The following is a 16,497-nucleotide window of genomic DNA, read 5'->3' on the forward strand; positions in this document are numbered from 1 at the left end:
TAACCTTGGACAGTATAACATAAGAACGAATTTTTAAAAATCAGTTGAAAAAGGCTTAACTCATCAGACGGATACAAATGGAAATACATCTAACAAAAACACAGAGTGGATATGGCCGGAAACTTGTATATCCCAACACCAAAAAGACACTAAGAGCTGATCTGAGATTACTCGAAGATACTGGCAACTAGTTTAAAGGCACTCACAACTTATAAAAACAAATCATGCATCTAAAGCGAAATTATCAATCAGTACACATCCAACATCCAATGGATTTAGTGTAAAAAACGTCACACACAGTCAGAGAAAACATGACCTTGTGAAATGCCAAGATAAGATGTAGATTGTATATCCAGGAATGTGTTTATGTATATATCAATAATATTTAGTTTGCCATCAATTTAGTCATAACCAAATCGTATGTCTTTTTGAAACAATAAATTTGATTAAAGAAAAAATGATAATTTTGAAACACGTCTTGAATTTAAAGCAATCATAAAATCCAGTAAAATTATTTTGTAATGACTTCAACTACGCTATATGACTTATATATATAACCATCATCAGCGGTCTATGTATTCAATTGATATGAAATTGAATGAATAATATATTTGCTACGACGTATTCCATCATTCATCATTTTTGTCTTTTTTTGACACCATGAAATTATCGTTTAAATTCTTTTGTTTAGACTATAAAAAACTTTATCCTTTTCTAATTTACCGACAAAAACACTATGTTAGAGTATTATCATGTGAGGAGACGAAATGCAATTATGTTGAACCATATGTCAAGTATACAAATACGTTCAAGTAAAGCTGATATATTTTTTTCATTTTGATTATCAACTTCTCTGGTCTTAGTAATGTAACTGAACAATTGATTTTGTTTCTACTTGGGATCGTTTATCAATTTTACAGGAATAACATGTAAGGTTCACATTACATCTTTTAAATTGTTTTTTTTTTTAAATTAATTATTTTACAGGTAAAAGTTACACGACAGGAAGTTGAAGAGCAGATATATGATGCATTTACAATTGAAATGTCAGAAGAAGATGGTGAAAAAATACTCACTGAAGGAGTAATCGCTTTAAACAATTCACCGACTTGCCAAATGGATATTATTTCAATAACTGAAAAGCATAGTATTTGACAAGATGTAGTGTTTTTTTTGTGTCGATGCAGTTATTTACTGTTTATTGACTAAATTACAAAAATCACAAATGTCATTTCAACACGTAAGAAGATACGATGGGGAAATTGAAAACTATTAGTGAACGTGACTAGTATTTTATTGAAATACAATTTTAGATAAAGAATGCATGATATTCGTGCAAAAAGATCTGATATCTTGTCCAAGTTTTATATTAGTTGTTGTCGTTTTTGGTTTGATCAGCTCCTTCACATATGTTTTTGTTTGGCCATAGACTTAGACGTCATATGTTATGTTATGTGTTATAATTCGCATATGTTGTACAAAATCGTCATCATTGGTAAAACGTGTAAATTAAATTGCACCTGATACACATTTAAAGACATTTTAAACGAACTAACAATAGGTGAAACTGAAAAGGTATATCTATGTAGATACGACACACTACAGAATACAATGCTGTTTGTTAAAAAAGATATACAAAATTTTCCAATGGCAATCAGATTTTGCATGAAGTGCCACCTGTTAAAATGTGATAGTGACTTGCTTTCATTTTGTACAAAATTTCAAATACACGGCATCAAATTCATGCTATTCATATTTAGTACATAAAGGTACATGTAATATAATTTCACGTGAAATAAATTTAAATACGATAAAGCTATTAATTTATTTTTTGGCATTGTACAAGTTTATGCGTTTCGAACCTGTTAGTGACTTTGTTACGCTAAATCAGTTAGATGTGCAATGATTGATACTTTAGGCTGGAAGAATATATGTATCCACCCAATGTATAATACTTGTGATAAATGGTAAGTTTTTATATTGTTTCTGTTTTATTTGGGTTTGTTTTCATGCTATTGATTGGAACTAAACAGTTATTAAACCGAAAGTTAAAAAGATACCAAGGAGATATTCGCAAAGTAAAATTAAAACTGCAATCTATTTCCATTTCTAAGTAGCAACATTCCAGCAGCACCTGCATACGGGGTATATATCTCCCAATTGATACGATATTCCCGTGCTTGCATTTCCTATCATGATTTTCATGATAAAGGGTTACTGCTCACAAGGAAGCTATTAAACCAAGAGTTCCAAATGGTGAAGTTGAAATCATCCCTTCGTAAATTTTACGGACGCCATCACGAGTTGGTTGACCGTTATGGAATAACCGTTTCACAAATGATATCGGATATGTTCCTTACGTCGTAACTACAATCCCCTTCCCTTTCATGAATGTGACCTACCGAATTAGACTATTTACCGGATTTGTAATCACATAAGCAACACGACGGGTGCCACATGTGGAGCAGGATCTGCTTACCCTTCCGGAGCACCTGAGATCACCCCTAGTTTTTGGAGGGGTTCGTGTTGTTCATTTTTTAGTTTTCTATGTTGTGTCATGTGTACTATGGTTTTTCTGTTTGTCTTTTTCTTTTTTGGCCATGGCGTTGTCAGTTCGTTTTGGATTTATAAGTTTGACTGTCCCTTTGGTATCTTTCGTCCCTCTTTTATCCAAAATAAGCATATAAAATTTTAATGAGCAAATCTGATTGAAGTACAAACATATCATACATGGATAGCATGAGTTAATTCTTAGTTGGTATAGTATCTTTGACGATTCGTTCTTGTTTATCATTTATAAATCCTTAATAATAGTATTATACGAACTTTACGCTTATACGAATATCAACTGTTCTCAATTAAGAAATCTTACATGTCAGATAATTGGTAGAAGAACATATTATATTTAATGTGTTACCAATGTCTTTTACGTTTCACGAAATGGTAACGTAAATACAACATTATCATAACGTTATGTTCACGATGTGTGTCTGCTTGGTAGCACATTGAACCTATTGAATTTGAAATAAACTCTCAACCTACTCTCCTTACTTGTATTTGGTAATATCATTTCTTTCTGTAAATCAATAGTCTTCTGTCAAAGGCTTTATGAATTGCTATATGTATTTATGATGAGTTTATTAGTCTATTATTGTTTTATCAGTTGTAATTGAATTTCTCTGTTATTTTTTATTTTTGTTTTTATTGCTTCCTTTGTACTTTCATACTTTCAAAAATAAATGCCTTATTCTCAGTTAAACTAGAATTCAAGTATAACGTAAAATTGTTTAATAGTCAAACTATACTTGCTTTGTACATGAAAAAGGGAGGCGAGAGAAACAAAAAGGATATTCAAACTCCTAAGTGTATAATAAATTGACAACACCATGGGAAAAAATAGAAAAAGCCCACAAACAAACAATAGAACATATGACACAACATAGAAAACTAAGCAACACAATCCCCACCTAACACCCGAGGGTAGTATCAGGTGTTACGAAAGGATAAGAAAATATTGCTCTACATTTGAAACCCGTCGTGTTGCTCAAATTAGTACAAAGGTGTACATATTTTAGAGAAATAAATCAGTATAGATTTTGATATTTTCCGACTCCACTTTTCATTTTGCGTTTACTGTTTCAATACACATTAATTTCGTATCTTATTTAACTGTTTAACCTTTTTTGTTTATAGCGTCATTGTTGAGTCTTTTGTAAACGAAACGCGCATCTGTTGTACGAAACAGAAAGCCTGGTATGTTTTATGAGACCACCATGGATTGAACTTTTTTTTTGTTATAGCTATCGATAAATTGTTTATCTATTTTGCGTTTGTTTTATGTTGCAGGTCAGTTGTTTCGTTGTTTTCCTCTTATAGTTGATGTGTTTTCTTCGGTTTATTTTTTTAACCCAGTTTTGTTTTCTGTTTATCGATTTTTGATTTGGACAGCGATAAACTACTGTTGCTTTCGGTTACCACTTTTGCCATAGTGAGTCTGCACCAATTGATGAAAATACATTGAAACTACAAAAATACACTTTGTTTTCTTTCTTTGCAATTGATACAATTTATAGTACGACTAAAATTTAAATCTGCTATGCAGCATCCTTCTGAAGGAATAATTGCTTTACTTCTGAATACAATTGTTTTTATTGGAACTCTATTATCCAACATTTCTCATTTCATGATAAAGATAAAATATTAAACTCTTCGACCAAGTTAAGTACATATCATCTTACGGTCACCAGAATGTACATAGAAAGCCGCATAAGACACTTACCGATTAATCCTTTACCCTAAGACTATATAGTATAATTTATACGGTTGATCTAATTATAAAATGTGCCTCAACATAGAACTATTCTTATCACTACACGGTTAAGGGTAAGGTTTTATTATACATTATGCATTTTAATCCCGCTGCACATATTTGCATCTGTCCTAAGTCAGGAATCTGATGTACAGTAGTTGTCGTTTGTTTATGTAATTTATACGTGCTTCTTGTTTCTCGTTTTTGTTATATAGATTAGACCGTTAGTTTTCCCGTTTGAATGGTTTTACACTAGTAATTTTGGGGCCATTTATAGCTTGTTGTTCGGTGTGAGACACTGAGGCTCTGTGTTGAAGGCCTTACATTGACCTATAATGGTTTACTTTATTTAAATTGTTATTTGGATGGAGAGTTGTCTCATTGGCACTCACACCACATCTTCCTATATCTATATACGTAACGTATATTGGTTATGAAAATAGTAAAATTACAAAAACATTGACTCCAAGGAAATTTTAAAAAAAAGGAAATTCCGTAAATCAAATGGCAAAATCAAAAGCTCAAACACATCAAAAGAATGGATAACAACTGTCATATGAGGCAGGGATATGGCTCATGTTAAAGCAGGTATAAGTTAAGTATGTAGTGATGCATTGGGGTTTGTTGACATATAGGCTGAATAACAAAAAGTAAATGAACGTTTTGGTATTCTTATATCCTGTTTTCCATAGACTTCACATATTTTGTACACTGTCTAATATGTTCGGTGAACTTAAAAGTTTGAACACATAAACATATATATTTTTTGCGATAATTAAAACTGGTTTCTCAAATGATTTATAACATATTTTCACGCCGCTGCCTTTTATAGCCTACACTATGGTAAGGGTTTTTCTCACTTGGGAAAGCAATACGGTTGCCTATAATTGCTTGGACTTATTTTATTTGAACTTTGGAAAATTGGTGTTGCATTGGCAACTTTACCACATCTTCTTATTCTTATAAGTCATCCATTACTAATCAAAAAGTCGTTCTGAATGGTTTGAAGAACTTTGAACAGCTTTAATATTACAATCCAACGTCCACAGATATTTATTCTGGAGGAATTGTAAACAGTCCACATATACTTATTCTGGAGGAATTGTCCACAGGTACTTATTCTGGAGGAATTGTCCACAGATACTTATTCTGGAGGAATTGTAAACAGTCCACAGATACTTATTCTGGAGAAATTGTAAACATTCCACAGATACTTATTCTGGAGGAATTGTCCACAGATATTATTCTGGAGGAATTGTCAACAGATACTTATTCTGGAGGAATTGTATACAGTCCACAGATACTTATTCTGGAGGAATTGTATACAGAGATTTTTCGTTATGCTCACAGTTAGATTTTAGAAAGTGTTGATTTGAGATCTTTTGAAAATATGTTTTTTTAAATGCTTTTTTCTTCCGTTTATTTTTAGTTTATTTTGGGTTTTTCCCCTAACTTTACCAACGTTCAAAAATTTGTCTAGGGTTAGCTGAATAACTTAATTATTTACAGGATAGTGTAAAAGTGACACCTTTGGGTATTATAACGATCGACTTCTTGGCAGGCTTGTTGATTTAATACACAATGGACAAGCTACACGAATCACGTGCGTGAGAGAGGAATATCTTTCAGATTATTGTTTATATAGTAATTAAATATTACTGAAAGCAATTATTCGTTTATCTTTTAATATGTGTGTATCTCATTATGACGTAGCATATATGAACGAAAAAGAAAAGGTATTGATCTTTTACTTCTCATCTCAGTTCATAGGCAGACAAAATCGTTTCTCACTTTCAATATAAGAATACCAAACCCTTTTGAATTTTTTATTTTCACTATTTACTTATTTCATTTCTTTTATAACTAATAATGCCATATTTTGAAAAATCTATCCTGATTGATTTTTTTTATTGCGATTGAAAATTATGATGCAATTATTTTGCTCATTCTAGGCGCCGTGGTTGGCAAACAAGTATATTTCAAAACATTTTATTGTTGCATATCCAATTTCTTGAATATGTTTTAAAGTGTGTTAGAAAATGGACACGGACTGTAAATTGTCTAAGGTCTGCATTATCAAATTGTGATTTACAAATATGAATATAAGGGGGTCGAATTCCAAGAATTTGAATTATTTATAACAGACACAAAGCTTTTCTATTCCGGATTGTGCAGTGCAGGTTTGTGGACATTACTGTAAAATTTGATAACATCCTTTATGAAAAGATACCATTCAATATTGCATCTAAAGAGGTTCATGATTGGACAATATCGATATTTACTAGTCAGTAACGTTTTTTTTTTTATATGTAATATGTATTGAATAGCCTTTCAAGTTACTAGTCTACTTCTTCAAACATTTGCAACTATTGCCGTCGTTAGATATCCCAGGTGAGTATTTGTGATTTCCAGTTAATAATGTCTTGTATACTATTATAGCTTTTTGCAAATGTTTGTTTTAATGGTTTTTTTTTAACTTAGTGTTTAATGGATCATAACAATTCTTTGTATTCAAGCGCCACTAACGAGACTGATGTAGTTTAAACAAGCGTCATGCAAACCAAATTATTACCCTGGAATTTATGGTGGATGTTGTCTAATGTAAAAAAAAAAAACACAACTGTGAAGATTCTGTCTTTTTATTTATTAAAAAAGTGTAAGCGAAAGCTTTGTCAAGAACATAATGATGATAATGTTGTTATATTCATCTTACTTTCAGCATGTTCACTACTTTAAGATGACTCATCATCCTCACATCATCTCTTTTTCCTCCTTTTTTCAACTTTTATTGAATATCTGGGGTTTTTACTATGCAATCAAATAACAGCAAAAGTCAATGTATTCCTGTTATTAGTCACTGAATTTCCAGGGAAAAAAGCCCAGTAAAATGTTATCCAATATTATAAGTACTAACATATATATTCTTTTAAATACAGTGTATAAATAAAGTATAGAATTACATTGTATCAATCACTTATTTACTTACTTCCTATCCACTTCGTTCCGGGTGGAGCATAGAGTCTCCACGAGATTTTGTTTTGTTATTCTTCAATTGTTAGATGTCAGGTTGTATTGGGCTTTTCTCTTGGTTTCTTCCCCTTTGGTTTCTATCAATACTGTATGGCCAGATTTTCCTAATTCGCCTCAGACAATTTTAGTGGAAATTTGGAGCGATTTGATGTTAGTTTTTGACTCTCAATCATTCACTTCACTACGTAATGACAGCTTTAATATTACTGTTATATAGCTATAGCCTTATCATTGCTTTGTTTTCCTATATTATTGTTTTGACTTCCGTATGGTTCGTTGTCTTTAAAATGAAGATCTTGCCTGAGCTAGCCTACTTTTAATAGATATAAGAAGATGTGGAATGCGTGCCAATGAGACAACTCTCCATCCAAGTCACAATTTGTAAAAATAAACCATTACAGGTCAGAGTACGGTTTTCAACACATAGCTAGCCTTATATCTTTAGTACTAATCACAGTTCCAAGATAAGTAAATTTATCATCATGTTGGATTTCTGTGCCTTCAGCTTTTAGTCTTAGTCATAAATTTGATGTTTTGTTTAATGTCTCCTGTTTACGGAATATCAATTTGCATTGCAACCAATCTTAGTAAGTTGACAGAATGTACCAATCATGAATGGGAGTATGAAAACATAAATCGGCGAAAGAAAACGAAGTATGCTGTTTTATAAATTTACAACTGTATTTTCATACGTATTTGGTTTTGTAATTTCAGCGGATGCAGATCATTCGATGTCAGAAAAAACAACGAGATAAAAAAAGAAACAGACCAAAGCTATAAGAATGTGTATTTCATGTATTTGGGTACGTAGAGTAGACATCAATTGTTTACATCGAATTAAAATAAGGGTTTATAAGATACCAGAGACACTTTTCCAGTTCATATTATGAGAGGGTATTAACTGCATGTGCATCCTACTATATATTGAAGTAATGGATATATTACATGTATATTAAAATAAACTTAAAATATAACATGCGAATCAAAGAAAAACATTAGAAAACAGATTTTTTTTCAAGTGGACCAATAGCATAAAAATCAAAAGGATGATAATTGTCTACATTTAGTATGGATCATAAATAATCTATAAGAAATTATTAAAAGTATAGTATGTATTGGGATACGGATAACAGCTACATTTTACTCAACTTTGTCATTTACAGTGTTTTATATACAAAATTTAGTCCTGGTATCTATGATGAGATTATTTGATCTGACGCGTCTGATATTTTTTTTATGTGAATGACACATTTTCAGAAGTGTTATTGAAATGTTCGAAATAGACTCAATGTATCTATTTAAAAGACAGACAGGAGATACCAGAAGGATATTCAAATGTGTTTTTAGAAGGAAAAATATTTTATACAATATTGTGTTATTGCCGTCAATCATCTTGAAGTTTAACACCCTAAGAGAATTGTAGTTAATTTAGTATGTAAGATAATTTCATTTAAAGTCGCCACACATACAAGTTAGAGATAAACATAAGGCTATGAAAACTCTCATAATTTATGGTGGCTTGAGTGATCGCCCAATTTTCTCCCTTATAACATTAGTATTGATCGTTCTTCTTTAAAGATCAAGTATAACAATAACATAGTTACATAGTATTACAACTGTCATGTGTTAATTTCATGTCAAACATTAACAAATTGTCGTTTCTTGTTATACGATCACTCGACACTGTGAACGAAAAAAAAACGGCTCATGATAATCTCGGGCATTAAATGTCGCCTCGAAAGGACGTTTGTGTCATTCATGTATGAGGGCATGGGCGCATCCAGTTATTATATATTGATCTCTTTTAAACTTAGCATATTTCTTTACACGATTTTCATGAGTAGAAAATCGCCAACATCACATGTATAATATATAACTATTTTCTCTCTCAAATATAAAGTAAGAAATTCTTCAACAGTCGATGCGAGGCAAAGTGTAAACACGAATAAAAAAGTGTTTATGATATAAGGTATCATAAAATTAAGTCCTTCGTATGAACATTTCCTGAAAAACTTCCAAAGTTACTTCATTTTGTTATGGTTTATTTTTTAAAGAAGAAATAGCCAAATTACCGTAGATAATCATAAACACGCCTGTCTGCGTTATTTGTCATTTATTACAAAAGGCAGGTAAATAAACTCATCTTAGATTCCAGGACTAAATGTTATATATACGCCAGACGCGCGTTTCGTCTACAAAAGACTCATCAGTGACGCTCGAATCCAAAGAAGTTGAAAAAAGCCAAATAAAGTACGAAGTTGAAGAGCATTGAGATCCAAAATTCCTAAAAGTGTTGCCAAATACCTGATTTGTCGTCAATAGCAATTTGTCTAGCCGGCAACATATATGTCATTGACACAAAATAAAACTACCCTTTTATCCGTCGTCGTCACCATCAATATTAACGTTCTATCTGTGGTGATTTTTGTTTAGTTTCTAATAACTTTGCTTTAGCTTCATAGAATTTTATGTAATGTGAGACAGCTATAACCAAACGATAGAGAAAACTTTTCAATTTTTTATTTATATTTCTTCGTAGTTTAACTTATAAATGGACTTTTTACAATTAGAATTAAAAAAAAAGTCTTAAACTTTGCAGTCATTAAAATTTTGTCAAATGTTAATAGATTTGTTTTTAAAATTTTCCTGTCTTTCTGTGTGTACAGCATTTAACATCATTATTCCAGAATTTAACATCTTTTGGTAGTATTAAATATCATGTTACTAGTATTCAACAGACTTTACACCTATTTTGTCTCAAACAACACAAGATAATTTGTGTCTTTAAATTCGATGTGGTTATGTAACATGGAGACAACCGAGGCGATTACCATTGCATAACAATCAATTAACACATTAAAAATATTTCCAAAAAAGTTATAAAACCGGTGTTAAAAGTGAATAATAGTAATGTCATAATTTTATTTGTTTGTAATTAATAATATGTGTTTTAGGTGTATAACACTTTTTCATGGATCTTGTTCCAAAGTTTTATGAAAGGTAATGGCATATTCTTTAAGACTTTGTTTTAAATTTTTGACTTCCCAAGCGCTAGGACACTGTTGACAATTTTTATGTCAGAATTGGTGGACAGTAACAATAAACAGGAAATTGAAATTTCCTCAAAATTGTGTGTAAATTTTAATTTCCCGTTTATTTTTACTGTACACAAATTTTGAAAAAGAATCAAATCTGCATGTTTGAGAGATCAAAAATTGAAAACTTAATAATTAGAAAAAAAGATTTGTTTATTTGTTTTCAGAAGTTTCATACACTTTCAATTTTTAACTCAAACCAGCATATAATTTAATGAAAGCTACACTTTTGATCCTTAATTTATTTTACATGTTTTAATGAATGAACATTCAAAATTCTAATTGATGTTGAAATTGACACACAACATTTTCTCAATACACATGTCAGATGTGATCTATTTACATTGCATTGTACATTCTTTTAATGAAGGACTGAGAGCTTTCTTTCTTTTTGTCCAATACTTACACAAAGCCCTCCAATTACTCTATTGATTTTATATTTGCGAATAAAAACAAACACACTTCTAATAATAATGGTGTATCAAAATAGTTTGACATACTTCTTTCAATATTTTCGGTTTAAGGGTTATAATATCTAGCATACGAAATATCTCATTTCAATCAAGCATGATTAATCTACTTCAAATATTGGAATTTATTTTTTTATCTTAATTTACATGTCTGCTGTCTAGGATGTTGATATTTTACGTGGATTTTCTTTGCAAGGGCATATGAGAAGTTGATTGCTCTTATTAAAATTGCTAAGATTTATGTATTGAAATAGAACTTTTTAATGTTTGGTTAACTCATATTGCTGGTCAACTATCCCGTGACGTGTACTTTAAATCTTATGTTCAGGGTAAAACAATGCGTGTATCAGATTTTTTGGTCTCTGGCTTTGTATGAAATTACTTCAATTGTCAAAATGTGCACGTGTTACATTATATTTGGTACCGTTAATTTTATCTTATGATCTATACTTACATCTCAACACAGCCATAGTCTTCATCATCTTTGATATAAAACTATCTTTATTCTACTTGTCGTTTTGATAGGGCAAGAAGGATTTTATTTTCCAATGTTTAAAGCGACATGGATCGACGCTTATGACCTCTGTGTAGTACAAGGTCGAAGGCTGGTGTATTCAACAATTTCGATGCATAATCATATGGAAACTGACTATGATGATAGGTACGATTTTATTCATTTTAAATTATGTTTCCTTTTATATAAATGATATGAATATTCGCAATAATTCTATATCGTTTTCATTGAGCCCAAAAGACCTTTTCGAATAATATATATATTCCGATTTGTTCTATATTTAATTGCAATTAAACGTCATTTTCTTATCGTCAATGAGCAAAAAGTATTTGCCCGATATATTAGAATATACGTTAATAATTGGCATTACATTCCAATAACATTCAAAATTTCCCCTCATAAAGGGTATTATTGACACCTGAATTATTCCAGTAATCCAAATGGTGTATGGACCTATCTTAACAGAACATTTCCTTATGAAGCTTTTTTATGAGCAGCAACCTCCTATTTATGAAATCATGGTAGAATATACCAGCCTGGGAATGTCCTATCAATTGGGAGATATATATTCCGTATGCAGGCGCTGCTGGAATGTTGATACTTGGAAATGGAAAGTTCACAATCATGTCTTTTGTCGCTAAGTTTTGTTTTCATCGACCCTCATTTTCAATTTTTGGATGTCAGTCAAGATATAAGGCAGACATTTTGTTTTTTGGATGTACAAGTACCGTGCCATGTCCATTCTGTGTAGTATTTGTATCCCTCTGATGAGTTAAGCATTTTTCAACTGAATTTTATAACTCGTTCTTATGTTGTACTGTTTCAGCACTGTCAAAGGTTAGGGGGTGGTTTGGATCCCGCTTATATGTTTAACCCCGCCACATTCCACATACTGTATATATGTGCCTGTCCAAAGTCAGGAGCCTGTAATTCAGCCGTTGTCGTTTGTTTATGTGTTAGACATTTGGTTTTCGTTCATTTTTTGTACATATATTATGCTGTTAGTTTTCTCGTTTGAATTGTTTTACATTATTATTTCTGAGCCTTTTTAGCTGACAATGCGGTATGGACTTTGCTCATTGTTGAAGGTCGTATGGTGACCTATAGTTGTTAATTTCTGTGTCAGTTGGTCTCTTGTGGAGAGTTGTTTCATTGGCAATCGTAATAAATCTTTTTTTTGTATATTAACTCAATGGTAAAATAAACTTTCTAATGATTTGTTATATAAACATGTATTTGGTAGGTATAGAAATATACGCTCAATTGAAGACCCATTAGTGGCCTTTGGTTGTTGTCTGCTCTTTGGTCGGGTTGTTGTCTTTTTGACACATTCTCCATTTCCATTTTTAATTTTATTATTCGATAGTCGTTTTTAAAATATCAATGTATAATAATACAAATTATTGTGGTATCGTTGGAAACAAAACAAACATCAACCAGATACCGAAACACGCAAGATAGCAATCATATGTCACCATACAGCCTTCAACACAGGATTAAAAAAAGTTATCAAATGTACCAGGAACATGATTTAGACGACCGACGCGAGTTTTGTCTATCAAAATGAGTTTTGACTCATCAATGACGCTCCGATCAAAATAGTTATAAAGCCAAACAAGTATAAAGTTGAAGAGCATCGGGACCCAAAATTCCAAAAATATGTGCCAAATACGGCTAAGGTAATCTATTCCTGGGATAAGAAAATCCTTAGTTTTTCGACAAATTCAAAGTTTTGTCAACAGGAAATTTATAAAAATGGCCATATACTTGATATTCATATCAACACCGAAGTGCTGACTACTGGGCTGGTGATACCCTCGGGGACGAAACGTCCACCAGCAGTGACATCGAATCAGTGGTGTAAAAAGGTACCAGGATATAGAAGACTGACTCATCAGTGACGCTCAGATCAAAATAGTTGTAAACCCATATCACACAGTAAGTGGTAAAAGGCACCGAAAGATCTCATGCATAAGAAAATCAAACAAGAAAACTATCGGCCGGGTTTACGATATGTTTCCCTTGGTTTTAATTTTGTTACCCGGACTTTGTTGTTGTTGCAATTAAATTCTGACTATTGAACATCAGTATCATTTTGTTGACGTTACTCATGTACAAAGCAATAACGCAAAACGGTCATATTTCAGTATGTGTATGAATTAAAAGCCCCTTCTTATCTTGCACTATGAGTAAAAAAGTAAAAAATGTTCTAAACCAACGATTTCTGAATGAATTCTAGCTATCTTCTCTCCTTTTGTTAAGTTTTAGTATCCAATATAACGGATAAAGTCTTGTGTTAGATTGATGATTTTTGTCAGATGTTAGGACTCTTTGGGTTTTTACCTACCATACAGGATATTTTGCCTCATTGTACCCACTTTTCTTTTCATAAATATTTCATAGCTAAGTTTTTACCAAAACTTAAGCAGATTATAAATTAATTACTCGTTCATGTCCAAAATAAAGTCAATACAAAATATAAGATAAAAGTAAGACACAGCTTTTTCTCCGCTACCTTAAAAAAAATCAAATGTCTCGAAAAGAAATTTCATAACCTAGTAATGTCAAATGCTATTTGTTTTTCAACTAATGCCCTTCACACATACTCACACACACACATATATATATAAGAGCCTAGTTGGTCGAGTGGTTATCTAATTGGGCACAGTGCAGGCGGTTTGGTGCCACGATATCTCAGTAGTGTGAGTTCGAATCCCGACGATGGAATACAAAACAAAAATTCGAAAGCAAAATTTACAGATCAGTCTTGTATCACCATCACTGCTGGTCATTCGATGGAAAAATCTGTTGTAGAGTCGTAACTGGTTCAGACGTACTTATCTATATATATATTATATATAGTATGAGTTCCTAATTCTAGATTTTTTATATTCCACCTAACTTAACCCTGAGTGAGATTAACATCTTTTTTGTTCATGTAAATACCGAAGGGTAGATTTGTGATTTTCTATAATTTTATCTTTTTATGGCTACATAACTAAAACACATTCCAGATTTGTCGTGAACTCCATGGTTTTGTTGGGTTATTCATATAAACCAGCCACAAAACATGACATTGGTTTAACACTATTGATTACTTTTTACATTCTTTACACGTTCTTTACACGTAGCTTTCAATGAATTATTCTATTTAATAGTTTGTTCAGTTTAATTTGGTGACGTTTTGGAACTGCAAATATTTGCCTTTTATATGTTTTTCTATATGTATTTCCCAGTTTAATGACTGTATGGACGATACATAAAGTTAACAATGAAACACCCAAAGGTACCAGATCTTATGAAAATCTTCCGTATACAATTGAATACAACCTTGATGATCATGAATCCGTATTGTGTGTTTACTTTGTCTATGAGGGACTAAAGTTTAGTGGGTGGGTAGCAGACGATTGCAAAAACGAAACAGTGGTACATCTTGTACTGTGTACGGACAAATCATATGGTATTACAGGTAATATTACAAGTAATCAATTTTATTTTTATAAGTGCATTATACAAATAGTTACTGTTTACTGCTATTGTTTAATAGTATCAAAAGTAACAGGATTATAATTTAATACGCCAGACGCGCGTTTCGTCTTCAGAAGGTTGCACTCCAGAGTTATGTGTGTAGTTCGCATTTTGGCCCCTGTGGATTTTTCAAATATGAGAGCTTGTGTGCAATGAAATTTATTTTTGGATAGCTGAAAATAAAAATAGCCTTCCTGTTGGTTTATATGACCATGAATATTATGTTATGTATGTAATATAGGCTGTTTTCTGTATAAAAGTCCCTATTTTAATATCCATACCATACATTGGTCCGGCAATTATTGTTATGTTTTTTTCCAATATTTTGTCGAACGAACTTTGTGATTAAATTTTACGAAAAATTGAGGCGAAAAACACCCATTTTTTATTTTATCATTAGGAAGATTAATGTCAACAGTTTCTAAAAAGGTATCACTTATAGGCATTGAAATTCTAGTTTGATCAAAATTTTGGGGGATATGTGACAGTTTCACACCCCTTTTTGATGTAAATAAATGCAGAATGTTGCCATGAATACACATCAAAGGAATTATATTTCACCTTTTTAACTTTTGAAAATCAAATGTATGGAACATACTGATTACAAACATATGCACATGTACAGCACAAACAGTTTGGTTAATGTATGAGAAATCCAGGAATAGGAGATGATAAAACATTTTGTGCTTCATTTTCAATTTTTTTTTCTAACAGTGGAGTGCTAGCTAAGACTCATCAGTGACGCTCAGGTCAATATAGTTATAAAGCCAAACAAGTTCAGAGTTTAAGAGCATTAAAGACCCAACATTCCAAAAAGTTGTGCCAAATACGGCTAATTTTAATTCTATTCCTGGGATAAGAAAATCCTTAGATTTACGAAAAATTCAAAGTTTTGAAAGAGGAAATTTATAAAAAGGATCATAAAATTTATATTCATGTCAACACCGAAGTGCTGACTACTGGGCTGGTGATAGCCTCGGGGACGAAACGTCCACCAACACTGGCATCGACCCAGTAGTGTAAATAGTTATCAAAGTTACCAAATAGCCAGGAATGATTCACAAATGAAAAAGAAATATTTGAAAATGAGATTTGGCGTATGGGACAAGACACCTATTAGCAGCAACCTAAACAAAAATCAATAAATGAATAATATTTAAAGTATCGTAGAGTATTTATATATAAGAAATGCAAGGTATTCGTTAATGATATTCATTAATAATTGGAAATAAAATTTCAAGAATGATAAAAATATATACATGTCTTCAATTTTTTCCTCTTAAGGAATGACTGTAATATTTTTTCTGTCTATGTAGTAATACCTTAAAAAATGTCATGCACACTGAATAACACGCGTAGCGTGTTATTTTAAAGTGTGCTTCACATTTTTGATGTTATTTCGAATTGACAGTCTTTTCTGATAATTTAATCCTATCTTCCTTTTAAGCCGGCGTAAATCATAAAAAAAACGTTGATGATGTCACGGTCACATGAGCTGATACACAAAATCCAGCAAATCAGAAGACGCGTTCAATCGAAAAAATGAATTAT

This window comes from Mytilus edulis, chromosome 2, assembly GCF_963676685.1.
Source record: "Mytilus edulis chromosome 2, xbMytEdul2.2, whole genome shotgun sequence".
In the NCBI taxonomy this organism is placed as follows: Eukaryota; Metazoa; Mollusca; class Bivalvia; order Mytilida; family Mytilidae; genus Mytilus; species Mytilus edulis.